General features: G+C 35.9%; 1 protein-coding gene and 1 pseudogene across 2 annotated transcripts in view; both read left to right on the top strand.

Annotated features, from left to right (window-relative positions):
* The window catches only part of RFX7 (regulatory factor X7), a 154,801-nt gene that overhangs the window by 33,605 nt on the left and 93,741 nt on the right, over positions 1 to 27,455 (top strand). The gene's annotated exons all lie outside the window — the stretch shown is intronic.
* LOC103783228 (hydroxyacyl-coenzyme A dehydrogenase, mitochondrial-like) lies at positions 18,638 to 19,588 on the top strand (annotated as a pseudogene).

The following is a 27,455-nucleotide window of genomic DNA, read 5'->3' as shown; positions in this document are numbered from 1 at the left end:
ATGCGAGCTCTGGTTGATCCACATCCTTGTCAGGATTTGGTGGTGTCAGTATTTTGGATTTTGACCATTTTAATAGGTATGTTTAGTATCTCATTGGTGTTTTAGTTTGCATTTTCCTGATGACTCATGATATGGAGCATCTCTTCATGTGCTTATTTGCCATCTGTACATCTTCGGTGAAGTATCTATTCAGGTCTTTGTCCCATTTTTTAATGGGGTTGATTATAAGAATCTTTCTGTATTTTGGGTAAGTCTTTTATCTGATGTGTCTTTTGTAAATATTTTTTTCTCCATCTGTAGCTCAACTTTCTTTTCTCTTGGCAGTGTCTTCTGCAAAACAGAAATTTTTAATTGTAATGAAGTCCAGCTCATCAATGCTTTCTTTTATGGATAGTGCATTTGGTGTTATATCTAAAAAGTCACAAACACAAGGTCATCTAGTTTTTCTTCTATGTTGTGTTCTAGGATAAAGTTTTGCATTTTACATGTAGGTCTGTAATCCATTTGAGTTAATTTTTGTGATGAGTGTATGATCTGTCTCTAGTGTTTTTGTTTGTTTTGTTTTTGCATATGGATATTCACTTCTAGCACTATTTGTTGAAAAGACTGTTTTTTCTTTGTTGTATTGCCTTTGCTCCTGTGTCAAAGATCAGTTGGCTATGTTTCTGTGACTCTTCTGAAAAGGACTGTAGAGGATTGATATACTTTCTTTTTTAAATGTTTGGTAGAACTTACCAGTGAACCCATCCAGACCCTTTGCTTTTGGTTTGGAAAGATTATTAATTATTGATTCATTTTCTTTAACAGCTATAGTCCTTTTCACATTTTCTATTTCTTTTCTGATTTTGCAGATTGTGTCACCCAGGAACTAGTTCATTTAATGTATGTTATTACATTTGTTGGCATAGACTTGTTCATGTAATTCCTTTATTATCTTTTTAATGCCAGGGGATCTGTAGTGATGTCCCATCTTTGATTTCCAGCATTAGTAATCTGTGTATCTTTTTCTTTTTTAAGCCTTCTTTTCCTAGTTTCCTACGATGGAAGCTTAGGTTATTGATTTTAGGTCTTCTTTTCTAATATATGTATTCAGTGCTATAAATTTCTAAGTACTGCTTTTGTTGTTTCTCACAAATTTTGACATGTTGCGTTTTCATTTGAATTAAAGTATTTTACAATTTCTCTCAAAATTTCTTCTTTGACTTACGCGTTATTTAGAAGTGCATTGTTTAATTTCCACATATTTTGGAATTTTTCAGCTATCTTTGTTTATGATTTAATTCCTCTGTGGTCTGAGAGGAGATACTGTATAATTTCTATTTTTAAAAAAATTTGTTAAGATGTGTTTTAATGCCCAGAATATGATCTGTCTTGGTGAATGTTCCATGTGAGCTTGAGAAGAATGTGCTGTTTTTGGATGAAGTGCTCTATAAAAGTCCTTTATATCCCATTGGTGGTGGTGTTGAGTTCAACTGTGTCCTTCCTGATTTCATACCAGTTGGACCTGTTCATTTCAGATAGAGGGATATTGAACTCTTCAGAACTCTTCAAGTGTAATAGTCTATTCTGTTTCTCCTTGCAGTTCTCTCAGTTTTTGCCTTACATACTTTGAAGTTATATTATTAGGTTCATATACATTTAGGATTGTTACGTCGTCTTGAAGCATTCACCTATTTGTCACTATGTAATGCTCCCCTTGCTTTGAAGCCTGCCTTATCTGAAATTAATATGTTAACTCCTACTTTCTTTTGACTAGTATTAGCATGACATATCTTTTTCCATCCATATACTTTTAATCTGTATGTATCCTTGTATTTAATAAAGTTGGCTTTTGTAGACGACATATAATTGGGTCTTATTTCTTGATCCACTCTGACAGTAGTGTCTTTCAATTGGTGCATTTAGACCATTGACATTCAAAGTAATTATTTATATAGTTGGATTAATATTTATCATATTTGTTATTTTCTATTTATCATCCTTGTTCTTTGTTTTTATTTTTATCTTCCTCTCTTTTTTGTTTTGCCTTTTGTGGTTTTGATTGAGCATTTTATCTGAATCTATTTTATCTCTTTTATTGGCATACTAGTTATATTTCTTTCTTTGCGTTTTTTAGTGTTTGCCCTAGAGTTTTCAGTATACATTTACGACTAATCCAGGTCCACTTTTAGTTAACGCTATACTGCTTCACAGGTGCTGTGAATACATTATAATAACAAAATAATCCTAATTCCTGCCTCTGGTTTCTTATATTACTACTGTCATTAATTTTGTTTATATAGAAGCATATGTGTCTGTATAAAAGCATACATAATTCAGTACGTTGTTCCTGTGATTGTTTTGAACAAATTATCTGTTGGATCAATTAAAAATAAGAAACATTTAAAACTTGATTTTACTTGCACTTTTTCCTTCTCTGATGCTTTTTCCTTATTTACACAGATTTGCATTTTGACCTTTATTATTTTCCTTCTCTCTAAAGAATTCCTTTTACAGTTCTTGCAAGGCAAGTCTACTGGCAACAAATTCCCTCGATTTTTGTTTTTGTGAGAAAATATTTCTTCTTCACTTTTGAAAGAAAATTTTGCAGGTATTAGTATTATAGGTTGGGTTTTTTTTTCTTCTCTTGACACTCTTGAGTGTTTCACTCCACTCTCCTTCTTGCATGGTTTATGAGAATCAGATATAATTCTTATCTTGGCTCCTGTACAGGTATGGTATGTTTTTCCTCTAGCTTCTTTCAAGATTTTTTCATTATCTTTGATTTTCTGTAGTTTTGAGAATTATATGCCTAAGTATAGTTTTTTTGTTTGTTTTGTTTTGCTTTTGACATTTATGTTGGTTGACGTTCTCTGAGCTTCCTAGATCTGTGGTTTGGTGTCTGACATTAGTTTGGGGAAATTCTTTTGTCATTATTGTTTCAGAAATTTCATGTATTACTCTTTTTCCTATCCTTCTGGAATTTCCATTACACATATGTTACACCCTTTGTAGTTGTCCCACAGTTCTTGGATACTCTGTTCTGGGTTTTGTTTTCTTTTGTTTTTTCAGTCTTTTTTCTCCTTTTCAAATTTGGTGGCTTCTACCGAGTTAAACCTCAAGCTGAGATTCTAACCTCAGCTGTGTCCAGCCTACCATTAAGTCCATCAAAATTATACCTCATTTCTGGTAGTGTTTCTAATCTCTTGACATTTCTTTTTAGTTCTTATAATTTCTGTCTATTTATTTATATTGCCCATCTGTTCTTGCAGTCTGTGTACTTTATCCATTAGAACCCTTAGCATCTTAATCATAATCATTTTAAATTCCTGATCTGATAATTGCAACATCCCTGCCACATTGGACTATGTTTTTGCTGTTTGCTGTGCTCTTGAAACTGGATTTTGCCTTTTACTGCCTTATAACTTTTTCTTAATAACCAGGTGCGAGTTACTGAATAAAAGGATCTGCTGTAAATAGGCCTTTAGTAATGTGGTAGTAAGGTATGGGGGGGAGCATTCTATAATGTTATCTTGAGGTCTCAGTCTTTTGGAAAGCCTGTACCTCTGCCCTGTAAACTTCACAAGTGCTTCTCAGTCTCTCCAGTGCCCCCTTACTTGGAACAGGATGGCTAGACTGGTCTGGAGTTGGGTTTTGCCATTTGCCCAGGTCAGTTATGCTCTGATAAAGCTCCAGCAGGATAGGCTCTGGTTGATTTAATTTCTCCTGAGGGTAGCGTTATTAGGAACAGAATGCTTTGGCATTTTTCACAATGATTCCTTTTCTCCTTCCCTTGTCTAAGGCATGAAAGTTATCTCCAATATTCAGAGGAGGTTTTTCTTAAATATTCACTGGGAAAACCTGGTCAAGCTCTTGGAGGTAAAAGTGTGGAGATGCTTGATTACTGGATTTCCCTGAAGTTTATCTCAGACTTGTTCATTCTGAGCCTCTTGTAATTCATCAGTTATAGTTTGTTTCCCTCCTTTGGTACAGATTCTCATGCAGGTTTGTGGCTTGTGGGTTTCTGCTCCAGCAAGCTACAATTCTCTGCATTTTCCTATTGGTCTTTCCCATTTGGGGGGTTTGTGATTTGACCCCTGACCTTACCACTCTGACAAATCCTAAGAAGAGTTGTTGATTTTTCAATTTTTTTCAGCTTTTTATCTTGTAGGGCTTAGTGTTGACTTACAGCTTCTTACATGCTGGACCAGAAACCAGAAGTCCTAGCTCTTTTTTAAAAATTAATCTGCTTAACAGTCTTTTGTAGAGCACAAGTCCAATTTATCAGTTTTTCTTTCTATGGATAATATGTTTGGTGCCAAGTCTAAGAACTTTGCTTTGCCCTAGATCTGAAAGAGTTTATTGCTTTTTTTCTCAAATGTTTTGTATTTCTATGTTTTACATTTAAGTCTGTGATCCATTTTGAGTTAATTTTTCTGTAAGGTATGAGGCTTAGCTTGATGTTAATTTTTTAAAAATTTGTTTTAATTATAGTAAAATGCAACTAAGATAAAATTTACCACTTTAGTCATTTTTAAGAGAACAGTTCAGTAGCATTAAGTACAGTCACATTGATTGTAGCCATCAACACTAGCCATCCACAGAACTCTTTTCATCTTGCAGAATTGAAACTCTGTACCCATTAAACAATACCCCCTCATTTCCTTCTCCTTCTAGTCTCTGATACCCACAGTTCTACTTTCTATCTCAGAATTTCACTACTCTAGGTACCTCATGAAAGTGAAATCTTACAGTGTTTGTCTAGTTTGGGGTCTTTTTTAATTTGACATAGTTATTTTAATAGTACATGTATGTATTTATGGGTAACATGAGATATTTTGATACAGGAATGCAAAGTGTAATAATCACATCAGAGTAAATGGGGTATCCATCATCTCATGCATTTATCCTTTGTGTTACATACAGCCCAGTCATACTTTAGTGATTTTTAAATGTTCAGTTATTTTTTACTGTAATCACCCTGTTGTGCTAGCAAATGCTAGGTCTTATTCTATTTTTTTTTGTAACTATTAACCATCCCCACTTCCCCACACCCCACCCCCAACCCCAACCTTCAAGCCTCTGGTAGCCATCCTTCTTCTCTCTCTTTCACTTTCTCCCCATGAATTCAGTTGTTTTAATTTTTACCTTCCACAAGTAAGTGAGAACATGTACTGTTTTTTTTTTCTGTACATGGCTTATTTCACTTAAAATAATGACCTCTAGTTCCGTCTATATTACTGCAATGACAGGATCTTGTTCTTTTTTATGGCTGAATAATACTCCATTGTGTATATGTACCACATTATCCATTCATCTGTTGATGGACACTTAGGTTGATTCCATATCTTGACCATTGTTAATAGTGCTGCAGTAAACATGGGAGTGCAGATATCTCTTTGACATACTGATTCCTTTCTTTGGGCTATATACCTAGCAGTGGGATTGCTGGATCATATGGAATCTCTATTTTTAGTTTTTTGAGGAGCCTCCAAACTATTCTCCATCATGATTGTGCACCAGCCACTGTGTCCCACTAACAGTGTATGTGGTTTCTCTTTTCTCCCCATCCTTGCCAGCATTTGTTATTGAGTGTTTTTCTGTGACTGGCTTATTTTACTTAGCATAATGTCTTCAAGATTCATTTATATTGTAGCATGCATCACAATGTTTTTCTTTTTTATGTCTGATGAATAATATTCTATTGTATATGTGTATCATTTTTTTTGGTCCATTTATCCATCAATAGACACATGCATTGCTTCCACTTTTTGGTTATTGTGAATAGTGCTGCTCTCAACATTAGTGTACAAAGGTCTGTTCTAGTCTGTGCATTTATTCTTTTTGATACATACTCAGAAGTGGAACTGCTGGATCATATGGTAATTTTAATATTTTGATGAACCACCATACTGTTTTCCATAACAGCTACACCATTTTCCATCCCTACCAGCAGTACACAAGGATTCCACTTTCTTCACATCTTTACTAACACTTGTTAATTTTCTGGGTTTTTATATATTTTTTATTTTTAATAGTAGCTATCCTAATGGATGTGGGATGGTATCTCTTTTTTTAACCTGTGAGTGTCTGATTGCTTTAGCACCATTTGTTGGAAAAGCTGTCTTTCCTCCATTTAATAACTTTCACTTCTGTCAAAACTCACTTGAGCATATTTGAGTGAGTTTATTTCCAGGTTCTTAGTCATGCTTCACTAATATACGTTTCTGTCCCTCTGCTAATAGCAGGGTAGTGACTAGCTTCATAAAATGAATTGGGAAGTTTTCTCTCATCTTCTGTTTTCTGTAAAGGAATGTGTAGAATTGGTGTTAGTTCTTAAATGTTTAGTAGAAATCTCTAGTGAAAACATCTGGGCATTTACATTCAATTTTAAAGTTTTGTTAGTCAAACTTGTGTCAACATAATGAGAGTGAAAGGGTAAAATCACTCTGGGAGGAGAAGTGAGAGAAGATAGTTGCAATATAACTGAAAGAAGGTTAGTATTTGAGATAAAGACATTTTACAGATTTCTAAGAGAGAAACAAAATTTGGGCAAAAAGCATAATCAGGCATTTCATGGAAAGGAAATGTGTTCAAAAACCTAGAGAAACTTGTTCAGACTTGTTAGTTCTCAGGGAAAGGCAAATTAAGACAGCCTTTTCCTACCCACTGGAATTGGCAAAACTTGAGTTTCCTGCTACTGGCAATTACAACTATCTGCTCTGAAAACTAAAGTGTTACTCACAACTTCATTTTATGTTCTCTCTCCTTTGGTGATGTAGAAAGAGCGTTTAATTCAGACTAGGGATTTGGAGAAATTAGACAATATTTTTTGGAGTATGTGCTTTGTCTTAAATTTTTGAAATGCTCTCCACAAGCCGTAGAAAACTCTTCTTTCTTAGGGGAAAATACTCTTCTTTTGCCTTTATTGTCTTAATAGATGCCTTTATAGGCATTCAGGTGCCTTTTGGTTCTAGACAATATGATCGTTTTAGACGTTTCTATGTATACTACTTATTCTCATTGGTCAGTTACTTCTTTAAACTTTGTGCTTTGAGGTTCACAGATTATTAAGCATGCCTAGTTTGAACTGTAGCAGGTTTAGAGTAAGGTGCATGACCCTGACTCCCATTTGATTTCATTAAGTTCCTTTTTTGGTCTTAAGAGCATAAGACTAAAATAAGATTATTTGGGGTAAGATTTTAATTACACTCATACTATATTCCATTGCCATTATTACTTGAATGTAGGTATGGGTAGATAGTATAGCTCCATAGATCATTACCTTTTGGTTTTGATCAAATCAAAAAGGTGTTCCTGATCATTTAGTTATTAGACTTTACATTAAAATATTGTAAGGATCTAGACCCTCAAAGCTTTAGCCCTACAATATTCTCATATTGCTTACAAATACTTTGGCACTGATTTTCCCTGGGTTTGTAGGAGTAGCCTTACCTGTGCTTTTAAATCAGCATTCCCCAACATGGTCTAATAGTTTCTCAAGATGATCCATGAAAATAAAGTGTTTTTTTCATTAGTTTGGGAAATGATGTATAGGATAGCTCTCCAACCCACTCTCAAATGGATACAACGTATGTTAGCATATTAAGGTTCGTGATCAGGCCAGGCTCGGTGGCTTATGCCCATAATCCCAACACTTTGGGAGGCCAAGGTGGACAGATCACTTGAGGCCAGGAGTTCGAGACCAGCCTAGGCAACATGGTGAAACCCCATCTCTATTAAAAATACAAAATTAGCCAAGCGTGGTGGTACGCACCTGTAATCCCAGCTACTCGGAGGCTGAGGCAGGAGAATCACCTGAACCCAGGAGGTAGAAGTTACAATGAGCCACGATTGGGCCACTGCACTCCAGCCTGGGGCAACAGAGTGAGAGTCCATCTCAAAAAAAAAAAAAAAAAAAAAAAAAGGTTTTGTTACAGAAAAGAGGTCCCAATCAGACCCCAAGAGAGGGTTATTGGATTAAATGCAAGAAATAATTCAGGGCAGGACCATAGAGTAAAGTGAAAGCAAGTTTATTAAGAAAGTAAAGGAATGAAATAATAGCTCCTGTATAGACAGAGACGCCCTGAGGGCTGCTGGTTGCCTATATTTGTGGTTATTTCTTGATGATATGCTAAATAAGGGGTGGATTATTCATGCTCCCCTTTTTAGACCATATAGGGTAACTTCCTGACATTGCCGTGGCATTTGTAAACTGTCATGGTGTGGGTGGGAGTGTGGCAGTGAGGATGACCAGAGGTCACTCTCGTGGCCATTTTGGTTTTGGTGGGTTTTGGCCGGCTTCTTTACTGCAAACTGTTTTATCAGCAAGGTCTTTATGACCTGTATCTTGTGCTGACCTCCCATCTCATACTGTGACTTAGAATGCCTTAATGTCTGGGAATGCAGCCCAGTAGGTTTCAGCCTCATTTTACCCAGCTCCTATTTAAGATGGAGTTACTCTGGTTCACACGTCTCTGAGAGTTTCATGATCAGTCTTGTATTATAAGGATAGGGGAACTTAATCCTTAAATTAAAATCCAATTTTAAACAATATTAAAATCCTGGCTCATTTTATTTAACCCAGCAATTCCTAAATTTACCTGAACATTAGCCACTTTCTCTGTGGGTTACCTACAGATATTAGGAAGAAGTGTCTTCACAAAGTGTACTTCTAGAATACTGTCAATATGTCACTAATCTGTACTAACTTTGCAGTTTTCTATCTGTTCCAGGTTGTCATATGGTTGGCTTCTCACGTTTTCAGATACCTTTTATACTTGACAACTTACTCTTGCCCATGTTCTATTATAATCCCTTACTGACTGTAATACATAAATGCCTTATGATCTGTGCCTGTGATTCTTGGTTTTAAGTGAAGAGCAATAAGATATTAGCTTAGTCACTTTTTTTTGGTAGGGGGAGGGCAGATATTGAGATACTGATCACTTTGCTGTCCTAGTAAAATCTAGAAAGGAATTAATCTGCATGTATCATGATTGATGGCAGTCTACCCAAGAGATTGGCAGTTTTATGTACATTTTGGATGTAAGCCCTGTCAGAATAACAGATGACCTCTTTTGTCTCTGTATGCTCACCTCTGCGACAGTCATTATACTTTCTTTTTCTTTTTTAGAGACAAGGTCTCGCCCTGTCGCCCAGACTGGAGTGCAGTGGCACAGTGATAGCTCACTGCAGCCTCAGACTCCTTGGCTCAAGCCATCCTCCTGTCTCAGCATCCCACATAGCTGGATCTATAAGCACACATCACCACACCTGGCTCGTTTATTTTATTTTATTTTTTTTGTAGAGGTAGGGTCTCGCTGTGTTGTCGAAGTTGGTCTCAAACTCCTGGCTTCAAGCAATCCTCCTGCCTTAGCCTCCCAAAGTGTTGGGATTACAGGTGTGAGCTATAGCTGCTGGCCCAAACTTTTAAGTATAGCTCATGAGACATGCTGTGCCATAGACATACACTGTCCAGTACAGTAGCCACTAGTTGCATGTGGCTGTTGAATACTTGAAATGTGGCTAAATCAAATTGAGATGTGTTGTAAGTATAAAATACACATTGGATTTCAAAGACTTAGTATGAAAAAGATCTTAAGTACCTCAATATTTATATTCATTGCATATCAAAATGTTAATATTTTGACACACTAAAATATTTTACTAAATGTAATATCTGTTTTTTACTTCTTAATGTACTAGGTAATTTAAGATTTCTATGGTTTGTATTATATTTCTATTGGATAGTGAGACTGTAGGCACTTCTCCCATGAAGTGATAGGTTTCAGAGACTAAGCCTGATTATCTAGGTTTTTATAAAGCTTTCTGGTCTAGGGAAAAATTGTGTTACTTGGCAGTTTTTCTGTGTGGCTGTGTGGTTTTTGTTTTGTTTTGTTTTGTTTTTTGAGACGTAGTCTCGCTCTGTCGCCCAGGCTGGAGTGCAGTGACGCGATCTCAGCTCACTGCAAGCTCTGCCTCCCAGGTTCATGCCATTCTCCTGCCTCAGCCTCCCAAGTAGCTGGGACTATAGGCGCCTGCCACCGTGCCCAGCTAATTTTTTTGTATTTTTAGTAGAGACGGGGTTTCACCCTTTTAGCCAGGATGGTCTCGATCTCCTGACCTCGTGATCTGCCCATCTCGGCCTCCCAAAGTGCTGGGATTACAGGCGTGAGCCACCACGCCCGGCCAGTGTTTTTTAAACTTTTGGCCAAAAAACAAATGATTTCTTATCCATACATCGCTTTGAAGTAGCCCAAAAAGAGACTACTACCAGACATTCCTACATAGAATTATGCTTTAGGCACAGGAAGGAAAATGAAAAATCTAGACGTATCTAACTATATCCTTAATAAATTATTTTACCTATTTCCACTAATAACTCTTCTATCTTTAAAAATATATCAGTTTTGATATCTTCCTCTCTAGAGCATCATTTGAACATTGAGGAGATTACTTCGTAATTTTTTGATCTCCTTAGATAGCCTTCTCCTTTATAGATTGAAATGCTTTTAGGCTGGATTTTCTTTCCTTTGGTTCTATTACTGCCTTGTGGAAGAGAATTTTAATATTAACTATCAAATTGGTTTTCAAATTGTTTTGCCTTTTGTGATAAGAAAAGTTCTGTGATTCTTGGGTTTAAGTGGAGGACTACAGGACATTGAACTTGGCGACTTTATTTTTTGGACCAGATTTGGGATACTGAACCCTTTACTGCCCTAATAAACTCTTAACTCTAGAAAAGAGTAATAAGTCATGTCTTACAAGTATACCTGTAGGCCATTTTAGCTACAGTTTCAAGAAATGTTCTCATATTAATTTATATGAGACACTGGTATAGTCCGTAGTCTTCCCATTAAGCACCATTACCTGGATATGCCACCTTAATGGAATTCTCATTTTAACTTCAGCTCTCTAAACCATTTCCATTTTGGTTTTCTTTTTTATAATCATTTAAGCACCTAATACCATGGGCTGGTTTAATGCTTTTCAGTTAAAAAAAAAAAAAAGACTTGTACATACATAGCATGTCACCTATTGGTGGCACCTAAAGTACATTCAAAAAATTGAAGTCACATTTATCCTCTTGTTTTTCTCAATTTAAAGATCTGCCTTATCTCTGACACAACTTTTTCTTTTTTTTTCTTTTTGAGACGGCGAGGCTTGCCAGGCTGGAGTGCAGTGGTGCGACCTCTGCTCACTGCAACCTCCAACTCCCTCATTCAAGCAATTCTCCTGCCTCAGCCTCCCGAGTAGCTGGGATTACAGGCATGCACCACCACACCCAGCTAATTTTTGTATTTTTAGTAGAGACAGGGTTTTACCATGTTGGCTAGGATGGTCTCGATCTCCTGACCTCGTGATCCACCCACCTCGGCCTCCCAAAGTGCTGGGATTACAGCACTTTTACGACTTTTTCTTAATGTAACATTAGATACTAAGCTGCATGGTTTGTAACTTCCTCTGAAACTATGCAGTAGGAGAAGAAGAGTTGTTTTCCCCACTGTGCAATCCAGTGATGTTATCTTGCCCTGTGTTTTAGCTTCTTTTTAAATGTTTTATATGTTATAAAAACTTAAACAATAACAAAAAGTTTAAAAAGCTTTTTAAATGTTTGAAAAGAAAGTAAAGGCTTAAAATCTCATCTCCCAGAGAGAACAGTCATCCTTACAGATGGGTCGCTGTGCATGTAGCTATCTCATGTTTTCATTTCATTATTTTTATGGAGATTGTTTCCTGTTCTGTAGACTAGGTAAATTTGCCTGTATTTGGAACCTGCACCTACCTCTGAAGGTTCAGCACTAGAGGGCACTGACCTTTAATTCAGCTTATTTACTGACAATATATAATGTTTCTATGACAAAGGAAGTTCCAAAATGGTAAGACTGGGGCACAAAATATTCTTTTTGATTAAAATCCCAGTGTAAAGTGGAGGCATTATTATCAGACATAATCATAGCATTTTTAACTGGATAATGGAGCCAAATAAAAATCAGTGTGTGACCTTGTACAAGTCATTTTTTATCCTAATTTGTAAATGAAAGGGTTAGACTAGATTTAGTTTTAATGTAGCATTTATTAAGAACCTATTACATGCTTGTTATTACAATATGGCTTTTTATGTAAATGTTGAATCTTTATTTTAAAAACTCGAGATGTAGTATGCCTCAGGGGAAAAATGATTCTTCTAAGTCAAGGGCATATAGCTAGTAGTTGCAGAATTGGAATTCTTCCTGTCAAGACCATGTTTTTGGTTCCTGCTATATTTACCATGGTGTTTCTTACTAAATAAATTTATTTGAAGATCTTCTTAACTTTAAGGAGTATATTATATGTGCAAATGCTTTCCTGTTATTTGACATATTTGAATCCTGTTGACTCTTTGAGCTTTTAATATTAATATCAACCTGAAAATGCTTGCATTAAAGAAAACAGGGAAGGCATATAGATTGAGGCTAAAGAGAGCAGCACAATTTGTTCAGTACTCTGCCTCCCCAAAATACATATTTTTACAATCCTGTTAGAGCAAATTAGCTATTTTTAAATATTACAATGGTAAAATTCAGCATTTGGAGCAACCAGCAATCACGTAAGGAAAGATACCTATACGTGGAAGGACAGCAAAAAAGGAAAATAACTCATTAGAAAGCAAAAATGAGTCATTATATCCTACACTTTCAAATAATATTCTTTCAGTATCACTCAGTGGTAACTTAAGTAAATACTGATTAACAGTCACTCAGTAGACTGGTTATAGTGGTTGAATCTTTGATTTACAGCCTTCTCTTGTAAATTTTAAGTTTTTCACAGTTTAAATCAACATCAGAAGGTTTTTAGGTCTCAGACTGCAGTCTCTTAGCTGTAGGTCCTACATGGTTTATTTGCTTTTCCTTTTAAAAGGATCTGCTAAGTCCTTCCTCTCTTTTAACTTTTTTTTTTTCTTTGTCAGAGATGGGGTCTTGCTATGTTGAACAGGCTGGTCTTGCACTCCTGGCCTCAAGTGATCCTTCCATCTTGGCCTCCCAAAGTGCTGCGTTACAGGCCTGAGCCACCACACCCAGCCCCCTCTTTTAACTTTTCATTGTAAAAAATTTCGAATGTATACAAAAGGAGAGAAAAGACAATGAACTCTCAGGTCTTTATTATTCAACTTTAACAATTAGTTTCATAGCTAATCTTATTTATCTGTAAGTCTTCATTGGTTATTTTGAAGGGAATCCCAGACATCATATCACATTTACAGTTTGTTTGAATCAGTGTCCTTATGGCTACTGGTGGATATCTCTCAAACTCTAGATCCCTTTAAAATTTTTTTTCTTGAAGTTTTTTATTTGTTGAAGAAATTGGATCCTTTGTCCTATGGAGTTTCCCACAGTCTGGATTTGCTGATTTTATCTTCATGGTGCTATGTAGCATATTCCTCTTCCCCTTTATTACTATAAATTGGTAGTTAAATAGAGATATGTTTCAATATTTCAGCAAGAATACTTTGTAGGTGGTGTTGCGTACTTACATTGGGAGGCTGAGCCCCTTTTACTCTAATGGAACATATTTCCTTGACTATACTGAACTAGACATATGTTGCTCTAGGGAGAGATGTTTTTCTTTTGAGGGCGTCTGAGGCAAAAGTCATTCTAGGTCCCATTCTTTTTTTTCTTTTTTATACTGCCTCCACTACAGCATTCCGCCTTTGAGCTTCAGGTTAGGGATTGTTGGAAGAGGCTATTACCCACCTGTTGTATGCTCCTAAATTATTTAGTTAAGAATGTAGAAACCAAGTGACTATTCTGAATAGCAGCAAATACAGTATATCTAAAAAAGTTTTTCCCATCTCTTTAGGTTTCCTGTGGTACATATAGCCACCGTCCCTACGAGAAAGGTTCAGCTAGCATTGCTGTATCAAGTTCTGAATATATCATTGCCTTTTTGTACCTAGGCTTTCTTGAACATTCTGCAAAGACTTAATAAATGATATTTATAACATCACAATTTTCTGAATTTTGAACTAATTCAGCACTAGCAAGACCATATTCTCATCCTGGGGGAGAGAAAGCAGAGTCAGTGCCCAGATGCACTTAAGTGATATATTTACCTCTAGCATTCCAGAATCCTGGAAAGCCCATCTTCCTGCAGTCCACCCCTTGAATCTGTTTTAATACCCTTTGACTTCTGTGGTTCAAATATATAGTTTGTATCAAAGACCATGATCCAAATACTTTTTTTCCACACTCCTATCCCTACTTTGCTTCCCTTTCTCTCCCTTCTCTTTCTTCCATCCTTCCTTTTATTGGTCACATGTTTATAATTGCCTAACGTGTACCAGGCAAAGTGCTAGACTTAGGAAGCAGGTTAACAAGACATAGGCCTTGTGTGCAAGGGAAGGGATGGCCCACTGGGACATTTCATTATCTATATGAAAAAAAACTATCACATCACACATGGAATCCAGAAAAACTCAGCCCCCAAATGTGAAAAGCAAAAGTTTAGAAGAAAATAAAATAACTTCGGGAGCTCACGGTAAGGAAGATTTTTAAAAACATGTCAAAAGCACTTTTCATAAAGAAAAATATTTGACTATATTAAAATAAAAATTTTCCTTGGACAATGAACACTGTTAAAAAAAGCAACATGCCGCTGATGGCGATGTAACTCAAGTAGTTGACAAAAGATTAGTATCTAAAGTATAAAAAGAGCTTCTATTAGTAAATAAAATAATAAAAACAACCATGTAGAAAAAGGGGTAAAGGATATGAGTAGGCAATTCACAGAAGAAAACTTAGTGATCAGCAAATACATTAAGGTGTTCAACATCACTGATAAAAAAATGCATTTTAAAACAAAATATTTCATACCCATCCGATTGGCAGAAGTCTGTCATTACCAATTTTGGAGAGGATAGAGAGAAATCAGTCTTATACACAGCTGATGGAGTATAGATTGGCCAAAATTACCTTGAAAGGCAATTTGGCAATAATTAGAAAGTTGAAGATCAACATACTGTAGTGTGTGTGCGAATATTTGTGTATGTGTCCAAGAAAAAGTCCTGCAATATGAATAACAAGATCTCCATACCAAACATTTGTTGCAATGTTGTATGTTACAGTACAGAGCTGGAAATACCGTTAAGAGCCCATTATTAAAGAATAAATAAAGCAGTATGTTCAAACAATGGAATACCGTGCATATTAGTTTGCTAGGGCAACCATAACAAAGTACCACAGACTTGATGGCTTAATAGAAATTTGTTTTTTGTTTTTTGTTTTTTTTTACCAGTTCTGGTGGCTTGAGGTCGAAGATCAAGGTGCCAGCAGGGTTGATTCCTTCCGAGTGCTGTATCCGTTCCATCAGATACAGCACTTGGGGGTTAGGGCTTCAACATACAAATTTGGGGAGGGGTCTGGACACACAATTGAATCCACACTTCTATGTAACAGTTAAAATGGGTAAACTAGAATGTATCAAAATAGATAAACTTCTAATGCCTGTTAAGTAAATTTTTTTTTAAAAAAAGAGTGATACATGCCACAGAACTTCATGCCTGTGAAGTAAACAAAACTATTGTATTGTTTATGGAGATAGTCAGCATTTGTAGTAAATGTATATACATTCATGGGAATAATAACAACTTCTGGATAGTGGTCACCACTGAGAAAGGAATGGTGGAATGAGATAGGAAAAGATCCCATGGGGACTTTATCTGTAAAGTTTTCTTCCTTAAAGAAAAAAGGAAAAAGTTCAAGTTTGTTCAAACTGGCTAGCAGGTACATGGGTGTTATATTATTCTTTATAACTTTCCTATATATTTGGAACCTGATAATATTTTTTAAAAAGCAAAGAAAATATATGAATGAAATAATGTTATTAATAGAAGTTGAAAATTCATTTGTGTAATATGATCTAGTAATCAAATATCAGGCACAAGTTACCTTATGATAAAGTTCATTCTTCTGGCTGAAATTAGATTTTATGTTTAGAACAACAATAAAATCTATAAATCTTTATAGCATCCTATGTCAAAAGCAAGAAGTTTACTTTCCATACATAAAAACGTGTGAGCTTTTGAAATGACTCATTTGTAGAGCATTGAGTTGCGTATATTAGGGAACTTCTTATAATGTAACACAATACATAGCATATGTCATTTTGTTCTAGAGCAGTGGCTCTCAACTAGAAACGTGGAAATAATGTGGGGCAATTTTAGCTGTCAGAATGTCTAGGAAGCACTGCTGGCATTTAGTGAACACCATTGTATGATTCCAAACATCTTATAATGCATTTGATAAACCCATAAAGTAAAGCAGGGTGCCATCCTAAATGTCAGTACCTGGTTGAGAAACACTGGTCTTTGGTTAATTTCCTTTCATGAAAAGTAGAGTCTCTAAAATTCATAAGAGCAGGCAAGTACTAAGAACAATGACTATTTCAAAGGCAACTTGGATTACAGAGAGAAACAGAATTGATAGTTTGGAATCTGTTGATTAGGCACTAGTAGTATCTAAAGGAAGTTTTTTCTTAATTTTATGATCCCAATTATTTTTTATTAAGTAAAATTAATAACATAAAAATTAACCACATAAAGTGTATGATTCAGTAGCATTTAGTAACTTTACAGTGTTATGTAGCCATCACCTCTATCTAGTTCAAGAACATTTTTCATCATCCAAAAGGAATATGCATTAAGCAGTCACTCTTCATTTCCGCAACCCCAACCAACCACTCGTCTGCTTTCTATCTCTCTGGATATAGCTATTCTGGAGATTTTGTATACAGGGAGTCATACAATATGTGACCTTTTATGTCTGCCTTCTTTCACTTAGCATAAAGTTTTCAAGGTTTATCCATATTGTAGCATTTGTTGATACTGCATTCCTTTTTATGGTTGAATAATATTTCATTTTAATAATATATCACATTTTGTTTATCCATTCATCCACTGATGGTCATTTGGGTTGTTTCCTCCATTTGACTCTTGTGAACAGTGCTGCTATGAACATCAGCACATTTGTGTAGAGGTTTTTGTTTGCATTCCTATTTTTATTTCTTTGGGTGGAATTGTTAGGTCAAGTGGTAATTCTCTGTTTTAGCTTTTTGAAGATATGTCAAGTTTTTCAAGAGCAGCCATATCATCTTTCATTCCCACAAGCAATGAGCAAGGATTCCAATTTCTCCCCATCCTTACCAACAGAATCCATTATTTTTAAGAAGACAAAGTAAGTGAATTTAAATGTCTTCATGGTGTGATTCCGAATGTTTTTTATTTCCTTTTTTTCTGGCTACACCTTTTTAGCATTAGCCACTATTATGACTATTATTATTTTTTTAAATATAAAAAATTTTGTTTTATAGCATATGAGCAAACAAAAGTAAAAGTAAATAGTTTTCATTTAATATAAGCAAGTATAAGGTAAAAGTAAGTTTTGCTATGATGGACTGCGAGCCAAGTCACAACCTGCAAAAGGGATCTGAAGTCAATGTGTTTTTAACAGAATTAATTATTTTATAGGGGTAGAAGCTAAGAGTTTGATTTGTCCTGGTAAGGATAGAATGTAAGAGCTTCTTCTCGTTGATCTATTATAGTATACCTCCTCTATTTCAGATTGTCTTTGGGTTAAATCTAGTATCTGGTATTCACAGATACCTCTGTTTCTATAACACAAGAAATCTGAATCAAGTATATAGGAATTGTGAGTCACTCTGACTTCAGACTTGAGGACTCCAAATGAATGTAAAAATAGCATTGAACTTTTGGATAGAGGCTAAACTTGGTGTTGGAAGGGACAAGTGAGAGTCTCCTAGAATATTTTCTGCAGTAAAAAATAGTTTATCAATGATTTGTTGAAACTGGGGAAAGTTTCTGAAATGTTTCTAGCAAACAAGATATCTAAATGTTCTTTCTGTCATACTATTGCTTACATTGTATTATATATTATATATGTTTGGCCCATGACTGCTAATTTATTTATTGTATCATCTTTAAATTTGAATAAAGGGAAATATTACATGGTATTTTTGTGACATTTCTTTGTGAGAAAGTAGGATTAGACTAAGTTTTTTTAATTTTTAAACACATGCTTCCTAAAATTTATTATTTCTTTTGTGTAGCCCCCCTGGATAAGAAAGCTTTATCTAGCTTCACCCTATAGTTTGATTTAGAGAAAACACAATATGCTTTCTCAAGCCATCTCTGTTGCTTAAATTTTTTTCTGCTTTATTGCTGATGTTTTCCCCCTGTTCCCTACTACTTTATATCAATAACATTCTGGTAATATGACTTGAGATGTAAATCTTGAAAGATTTAGAAGATGAGTAGTTAGCATGTTCCATAAATGTAATAGTTATGATACCACAGCACAATTATGGTACTGAAATTTTGTTTTTTAAAATCTAATACCAAAATACCAGACTGATACTATTTAATTAAAATTTTTGTAAAAGTTAAAAATCAGCAAAACAGGAAGTTCAATGCCTGTCATTATCAATTATCAACAATCATCAATTTAAAAAATTAGAAAAATATTAATGTTGAGCATACATTGTCATTTGAACAAAACTTATTTGCAGATAAAATTAGTAGTATCATTTTATTCAAAAATAAAAAATGGCCTCAGAGGCTGCCCGTCTGCTGGTCCCCACACCACACGCGCCTTTCCTGCCTGGGTCTTGTTGCAGTCGCCGCCGCCACTGCACCATGGCTTTCATCACCAGGCAGTTCATGTACTCTTTGTCTTCCTTGTCCACATCCTTGGGCAAGAAAAATCATCATCAAGCACATGATGGTCATCAGCATCACATAGGTTGCTGCAGTGACCGGCCACACAGTAGTGTTGCTAGACCAGACAGAGGACATCTTGGCAAAATATAAAGAGGGAATTGAGAAAAGCCTTAGGAAAGTGACAAAGAAGTTGTTTGTAGAAAACCCTAAGGCTTTTGATGAATTTGTGGAGAAAACCCTAAGCAGCATATCAACCAGCACAGATGCAATATCCATAGTCCACCGCACAGACCTAGTGGTAGAGGCCATTGTAGAAAATCTAAAGGTGAAAATCAAGCTCTCCAAGAGGTTGGACAAGTTTGTTGCTGAACATACAACTTTGCCAGCAGCACTTCCTCTTTGCAAATTACAAGCATAGCCAATGCTACCACCAAACAAGACCGATTTGCTGGCCTCCATTTACTCAACCCAGTGCCCCTGATGAAATTTGTAGAGGTCTTTAAAACACCAATGACCACCCGAAAGACATTTGAATCTTTGGTAAACTTGAGCAAAACCCTGGGAAAGCATCCTGTTCCTTGCAAGGACACTCCTGGGTTTATTGTCAGCTGTCTCAGGATTCAACACCTCATGGAAGCAGTCAGGCTGCATGAATGAGGTGACGTATCCAAGGAGAACACTGACACTGCTATGAAGTTAGGAGCCAGGTACCCCATGGGCTCACTTGAGCTTCTAGATTACGTTGGGCTGGATTCTGTGCAGTTCATCATGGATGGATGGCATGAAATAGATACAAAGAACCCCATATTTCAGCCCAGCCCATCCTTGAAAAAGCTGATGGCAGAGAAGAAGCTTGGCAAGAAGTCTGGAGAAGGATTTTACAAATACATGTGATGCTCAGCTTCTCTGGCACTGAGAAGAACCCCTGTGAGCGCTTACCAGCCAGCACCCAAAGTGCCTGTGAGAATACTCTTTGGTCAGACATTCCCTCACACAGCACAGTCTATTTGATAAGCATTTTGATTGTAATCTATCCGAAGTTATTATTACACTAGATACAGTAGTAACAGATTCCACCATTAAGAACTAATTCCCATGTTTAGTCTGTTTATTTCTGTGTATTTTCTAAAAAGCTTTATACTGTTGGTGCCTTGGAACAAATGCTGTCATTTTTGTAAAGAATTGCCTGAATTCATTCTCATAAGGGGAAGATACTTGCTCTGAGAGTGAGAGTGAGAGTATATTGTGTTCATTGTTGCTGTGTGGCAGTCACAAGCCATTGGGACAGACAGGGTGTGTCTGTGGAGTGCTTCAGCAAGCAGCACCTGAATCTTGCCTTTATGAGAACATTTTGCCCCTTGCAGCCTTGAGCCTTACCCTACCTTCTGGGCACAACATAAGATGTTATATCTCCATTCAGCTGATCATCAAGACACTGCTGCTGCATGGGTGGGCTTATCTCCATGTGCTTGGTTTGCAGTAAGAGGTCGGTTTTCCTGGTCATTCAGTTCCACAGATCGTAATAATTACTATCTGTCTGGTTTTTTTTTTTCCCACAAGAAATCAGTGTTGCAAAATTGCCTATAAATGGACTAATAAAATACAGTCTTTTAGTCTGTCAAAATTTGAATTGAAATAAACATGTATAAAATAAAAATGTTTAAGAAACCCCAAAATAATAAATGAACATTTAAATTATGAAATATTTAAAAGTCAAGTGTTATCTGCTTTTATAAAGTGCAGGCTCAGATGTGCATTGGTGGTTTATTATTGAGTGATACGTGTATTTTTGTGCATATCTTTCCAGCTTCTGAAAATTCTTTCTTAACTAGTTGGAGTAATGGTAAAAAGATAGATAATTGCAAATATATTCTTCTAACTCCTTTGTCTATAGGTAATTCCATTTCTTTTTTGATAACTTTGAGGTTTTGTTATTTGAAATTTTATTTACTTGAATTTTCATATATTTAATTTTTTAATCAAAGCTTTAGGAACTTATAATTTATTGACTCAAAAAGATATTACAAAACATGCTGAGAAAAACCACAGTTACCCAAACCACTAACTCATTGCCTGTCAGAGAGAACCAGGTGCTTTCTCTTCTTTTACATCCCTACCTCTGTCCAGTGACAAACATTGGCCAGAGAGGAAGGGAGCCCTACTGATGGTGAAAAGTCCAGCTTCCTGGGTTATCACAGAGGGTAGAGAGTGATTTCAAAGAGCAAACAGAAAATAGCCAGCCTAAATAGATTTAATTTCTAAGATGTCTCTTTTTAACTTTCTGAATATACTTTAAAAATATATGTATATAGTATCCAATTTGTGTTTCTTGAATGCCGTGTCTTCCCTTAACCTTTGTGAGGATTAAAATTTTGTTTTCTTTTTGCATAGTGTTATTTCTTCCAAGTAAGGGTTTCACCCCCTTTTTTCCTGTCTTTCATATTAGAGAGTTTTTTCCAGTTGTCTGTCCATCTGAGTATGTTTAAGAGTGGGGCACAAAAAGTTGATAGGAAGCTCTTCATGTGTAGGTGGTGCTTCTGCTGTCTGATTCAGTAGGTCTGTAGTGGGTCCCATAAATTTGCATTTTAACTAGTTCCCAGGAATGCTGATACCGTTAGTCCAGGAATCATATTTTTTTAAGAACTGCTTTATTAGGGAATGCTTTTGTGATTCATATCTATGGAAGGGAATGGATGGGAAGGAAACAGCTTGGGCAGAGGGGAAGTTGAACTGCAATGCTGAAGAGTTCTGAAGATAGAATGACCAATCAAAGCTGTCCCAGGTTGGGGGAAGGGGCTGGGCCTTAATATCCCCATGTTGATTAGTGTCTAGATATGGGCTGTCCCTGGAAATTGGTATGACCTTGAGAAGTGATATTTCCTTCAGCCTAAGCAATCATACCCAAGGGTACAGACACTGAATGCTGACAGACACCCATGGCTTTGTGCTGCACTGCACTGCACTCCCAGCAGTGGACAAAATTCTTTCCTGAAAAGGGGAAATGGAGCATTGCATTATGTTGTCTGTACATGATCTTTCCCAGTGAGCAGGGAAGCCTCATCCTGAGACAGATACTTTTTCTAATTTTTCCTTTACCATGGATTAATTTTATCTACTCTAGAACTTCATATAAGTAAAATCATATAGAATGAACTTTTCTAGGTGTTTTATATGGCTCAGTATAATATTTATTAGATTCATCCATGTTCCTCTGTGTATGTATGGGTTACTTTTAATTGCTGAGTAGTATTCCATTGTGTGACTATGCCACAAAGCGTTTATTTATTCTTACATTGACATCATTTGGATTGATTCCAGTTTGGAATTATAAAGATGCTATGAACATTCTTTTTCTTCAACATCTGTTTTGTGGACATCTAGTTTGATTCCTGTCGGATAAATACTTATGGTAGGTTTATGTCTAAATGCTAAACTAGTCCAAGGTGGTTTTGCCTTTCACATTCCCACCATAAATGTATGAGAGCTATGGTTGCTTCAAAGCCTTGCCAATATTTGGGTTTTTGGAATTTTAAATTTAAGCCTCCTACTGGTGTATTGTTGCGATTTTGATTTGTATTTCCTTGGTGGCTTGGTTCCTTGAACATCTTTTCATGTGTTTATTGGACATTTGTGTACCTTTTTTGTGAAATATCTATTCCAGTTGTTTGCTCTTTATTAATTGAGTTACCTGTCTTTACTACGGAGTTGTAGGAGTTCCTTATGTATTCTGGGCATAAGTCTTTTGTCAGATATGTTTTTCGAGTATTTTATGTAGTTTTTTTTTTTTTTTACTGTCTTAATTGATGTCTTTCAGTGAATAGAAGTTTATTCTTATTTCGATGGGGTCTGATTTATTTTTATTTTTAGAAACAGGGTCTTGTTCTGTTGTCCTGGCTGAATTGCAGTAACATGATCAGAGCTCACTGAAGCCTTGAACTCCTGGGCTCAAGCAATTCTCAGCCTCCAAGTAGCTAAGGGCTACAGGCATGCACCACCACGCCTGGCTTTTTAAAAAAAAATTTGTAGAAATAGAGTCTCACTGTGTTGCCCAGGCTGGTCTCAAACTCCTGGCCTCAAGCAATTTTTCCGCCTTGGCCTCCCAAAGCCTTTTTAAAAATGTTTATTGCAGTGGGGCGCAGTGGCTCACGCTTGTAATCCCAGCATTTTGGGAGGCCGAGATGGGCGGATCACCTGAGGTCAGGAGTTCAAGACCAGCATGGCCAACATGGGAAAACCCCATCTCTACTAAAAATACAAAAATCAGCTGGGCATGGTGGCGTAGCTACTGGGGAGGCTGAGGCAGGGAATCACTTGAACCCCGGAGGTGGAGGTTGCAGTGAGCCGAGATCGCACCACTGCATTCCAGCCTGGGTGACAAAGTGAGACTCTGTCTCAAAAAGAAAAAGAAAAAAAAATGTTATTGCTTCTGTAACCCTAAGAAATCTTTGTCAGCTCTCACATCATATTCTCCTATGGTTTCTTCTAGACACTTTAAGCTTCAGCTCAAATTTTTCTATAGTTTGAGGTTTGTACATTTGTTTACAGATGTGTCTAGTTACTCCACCAGGATTTGTAGTAAGGATTTTCTTTTGTCCCTCGAATTGCTTTGGTACCTCTGCTGCAAATCAGTTTACTATGTAGAAGTCAGGTATCATTAGTCAGGTTTCATTCATACAACTTTTTCACTGCATGCAATGTTACTTTTTTCTGGCTGCTTTCACAGTGTGCTTTTTATCTTTGTTTTTTGATCCTTTTGACTATGTGTGGGTTTCTTTATAATTATCCTGCTTGGAATTTGCTGAACTTCTTGGATCTAGAAGTTTGTGTTTTTCATAGGATTTGGGAAGACTTTGGCCATTTATTAAACATTATATTTTTCTGTCTCATTATCTCTCCTCTTCCATTGTACATAGTTAGACCACTTGATATTGCACTTTAAATTTCTGAAGCTCTGTTTATTATTTTTAAAAAGTCTTTTCTTCACATTCAATAGACCTATTGATTTTCCAGTTAAGTGACCCTTTTTCTGCCATCTGATCTCAAATTAAGGTCATACAATGAATTTTTCATTTCAGACATTATAACTTTTAAGTTCTAGAACTTCCATTTGGTTTTTTCATAACTTCCATTTTTCAGCTGAGATTTCCCCATGCGAACATTTATTATGACCATATTTTCCTTTAAATACTTGAACATGTTTATAATACTTGCTTTGAAGTCCTTGTCTGCTAATTCTGACACTTTGGATCATTCAGGATTTAGTGTCTGTGAGCTGCTTTTTCTCTTGACTCTAGGTCTTTTTTTCCTGTTTGTTCACTATAGTGTATTTTGCTTGTGTAATGGGCATTATCAGTGATATGTTATAGACTTTGGATTCTGTTCTTTTTCTCTGATGAGTGTTGACTTTTTGTTTTAGTAGACATCTAATGTGGCTGGATTCAAACCCCAACTTTATTTTTTCTGTGACAGGCAGCAGCAGAAATCTCATCTCAGATCCTTCCACCTTCCAGCTGTTTCTTTTTGTGAAGAACCTTGGAGTCTTCCTCAAACTAGGGTCATTCAAATACTGGGCGTAGTTCATATAGAAATTTTGGAGCACTTTCCTTTCTGGGATTTCACCTTTCACTTTTAAGCTGCCATGGCAACCCCAAACTTTGTCCTTTTTAAGCTAGCAAGACAACAGATTCCTGCTTCAGTCTAAGTGACCATTGCCACATGGGCTGATAAGTACCCGCAGGCAAAAGCCTTATAAAAATTCTACTAGTGCACTTTGGGAGGCCGAGGCAGGTGGATTGCTTGAGCTCAGGAGTTCTAGACCAGCCTGGGCAACACAGTGAAACCCCATCTCTACTTAAATACGAAAAATTAGCCAGATGTGGCAACATGCGCCTGTAATCCCAGCTACTCAGGAGGCCGAGGCAGGAGAATCACTTGAACCCAGGAGGCGGAGGTTGCAGTAAGCTGAGATCGTGCCTCTGCCCTCCAGCCTGGGTGACAGAGCAAGACTCCATCTAAAAAAAAAAAAAAAAAATTCTACCAGTACAGTTTTCTCATTTAAGGCTAACTTCCTTCCAGTTGCTTCCTGCTTTTGATTACTCTTTTGATTTAATGTTTGTTTTTATATTTTGTCCAGAATGTATAATTGTTATGTGTAGCAAGTTTATTTTAATATATGTTAACTTGTCGTTATCTGAAGCAGAACACTGAAGCATTATTTTAATTGAAACAATCAAAGTATATTCAGGTGATAGTTCAGGAAACTGAAACATCCACTAAGTGGAATATTACAAAAAATACATTACATTAAAAATTTGAAGACTCTTAGTAGAACATGATTTTGGTAAATTTAAATAATACCCTGCTTTGATTATAGCTGTGTTAAAAATTAGATATGTTCATGAATACATACAGGAGAGAATATGGGAAAGAAGGAAAGAGTTTATTGGTTGTAGTGGTGGAATTTGGGGGAAGTTTTCAAAAATATTCCATTAACACTGGTATAAAACTATGGTGTGTTTATTATACACACATATATGTATAGATATGTGTGTTTATTATACACACATATGTATAGATATGTGTGTATATTATACATATATACACATACACACATGTATACAGTTCATATGTATACATATAGTATATGTATACACCCATATAATAAAAGACTCCTAGACAGTATAGTTGAGCTCTTGTGGCAGGATTTTCACCCCACACTCCAGACATAAACTTTTGATAAGATATATACAGAAAGGTTATATACATATATAAAAGCTTCAAATCAAGAAAGAGAAATTAAATTAATAGGTGCTAGTAACAAGGAGTCAGGGGAGCTTACTTAAGAAAGGTCGTAAGCAGGAACTAATTTCTAAATGACCCATAGTGGTTTTCATGTCCTCATACAGACCTTAAATGCTGGGGATTGATGTCTTAATGTTCATAGGAAAGTCTAGGCCACATACTCTGTGCCCTCACAAAGTAGTTGGAACTGATGAACTAAAGCATAGAACCTGAAGAGAGATTTTTACCTGTGAAATGGGACTAAAACAGGGAACCCACAGACAGACCCAGGAAGTTTCAGGTAAGCTTGCTGTTTGCTCAGGGCATGTAGAAGGGTAAAATATGAGAACCAGAGCCTTAATCCTGTTTTATAGATGAATGTGGAGTTTCATTTGATATAACAGTTTCCTTCTGGTACAAGGACTCTAAATCAATAAATCCGTATACAAATTGGTCTGGAACCATTAAACCCTTAGAAATTCAGCAGAGACAAATGTGAAACTGCTTCTGTAACCCACAGGATATGAGACTCCTCTGAAAAATAATCTTTGTGAAGATAAGTTCATAATTAAAAAATTTCAAATCACGAGAGAAATTAATGCCAATCCAGGTATACAGGACTTCCATGGAGAAAATATCCTCACTTAAAATGAACTCATGATTAAATTAAAAAGCATAAATTACACAAAGAAAGGGAGACTGACCACAAACTTCTCATCAGTAGTAAAAACCAGAAAACAAAAAGAAAGATGGTTTAACAAAATTAATATGCAGCAGAGTAGAGCTTAAGACAAAATGGCATTACTGAGTTTAAAGGACACTAGATCATGATTAAAGGAATATACTACCAAGAAAATGTAAAAGTTATAGTCTTATTTATATAGAATGTAGTCTTAGCAGTATAGTCTTAGAGTTAAGAAGGCAAAAATTGACAGTTCCAAAGAGAAATTAATAAATGTCCAGTTGTAGTTGGATATTTAACATATGTCAGAAACTGGTAGATAAAATGGCAACAAATTATTTAAACAGCATAATTAATAAACTTGATTAAATATAGATCTATATGGAAATCCCTCTAGCAGATAAATAGAGAATATAGGTTTATTTAAAGGATACATAGATTCTTAAAAAATATGACTGTGACTTGGGTCCCAAAGGAAGTTTTCATCATGAAAACCATATTCCCTGGCTGAAGTGAAAAAATAATTGGTGAGTAGTAGATAATTTAAAAATAAAATACATACATATACATGGACATCAAATACTAAGTTACAAAATATTTAAAATTAAATAACAAAATACTACGTAGCAAAATTTGTAGGTTCCAGTTAATGGAAATTTTTCAGGAATAGAAAGATAAAGTCTTTCTTGTGTGTGCTTATTAAAAACAAAGAACTAAGAGGAAAATGTGTTTTGTATTCAACTTTAACAGCATAAATACAAATAATGCAGAAGAAAAACAAAAAATAAAAACTGATGAGATGTCAAAAAAGCTCGATCAAGAAAACTCAAAGCTAGTTTTTTAAAAAGATACATAGATAAACCTCTTTGCCAGGTACTGTTCCTTGCGTTGGGAATATAGTAGTAAGCAAATCATACCAACTTCTGTCTTTATAAGCTAGTGGGGATGTTGGACAAACAGATAAATGCCAGTGGCAGTAATTATAATAAAGATAAATAAAGCAACGTGAATGACAAGATAGTCAGGGAAGGTTTCTAAGGAGATAACGTTTGAACCACTGAGCACAGAAAAGTAAGGGAGCAAGCCAGGCAGATAGCACTTTTGAAGAGTGTTCCTTGGCAGAGAGAACAGAAGAACAAAAGCCTTAACTATCATACTAGTAGGACTAAAAGAAAAGTGCCTTAAATTGATAGAGAACATTTACCAAAACAGATGTTACCAGAATTATTCTTGATTACAGAAAGTTTAGAAGTAAATTCTTTAATGCGGAAACAAAACAAGGATATCTTCTATCACTGC

This window comes from Pan paniscus, chromosome 16, assembly GCF_029289425.2.
Source record: "Pan paniscus chromosome 16, NHGRI_mPanPan1-v2.0_pri, whole genome shotgun sequence".
In the NCBI taxonomy this organism is placed as follows: domain Eukaryota; kingdom Metazoa; phylum Chordata; class Mammalia; order Primates; family Hominidae; genus Pan; species Pan paniscus.
This window is presented reverse-complemented; position numbering and strand designations above follow the sequence as displayed.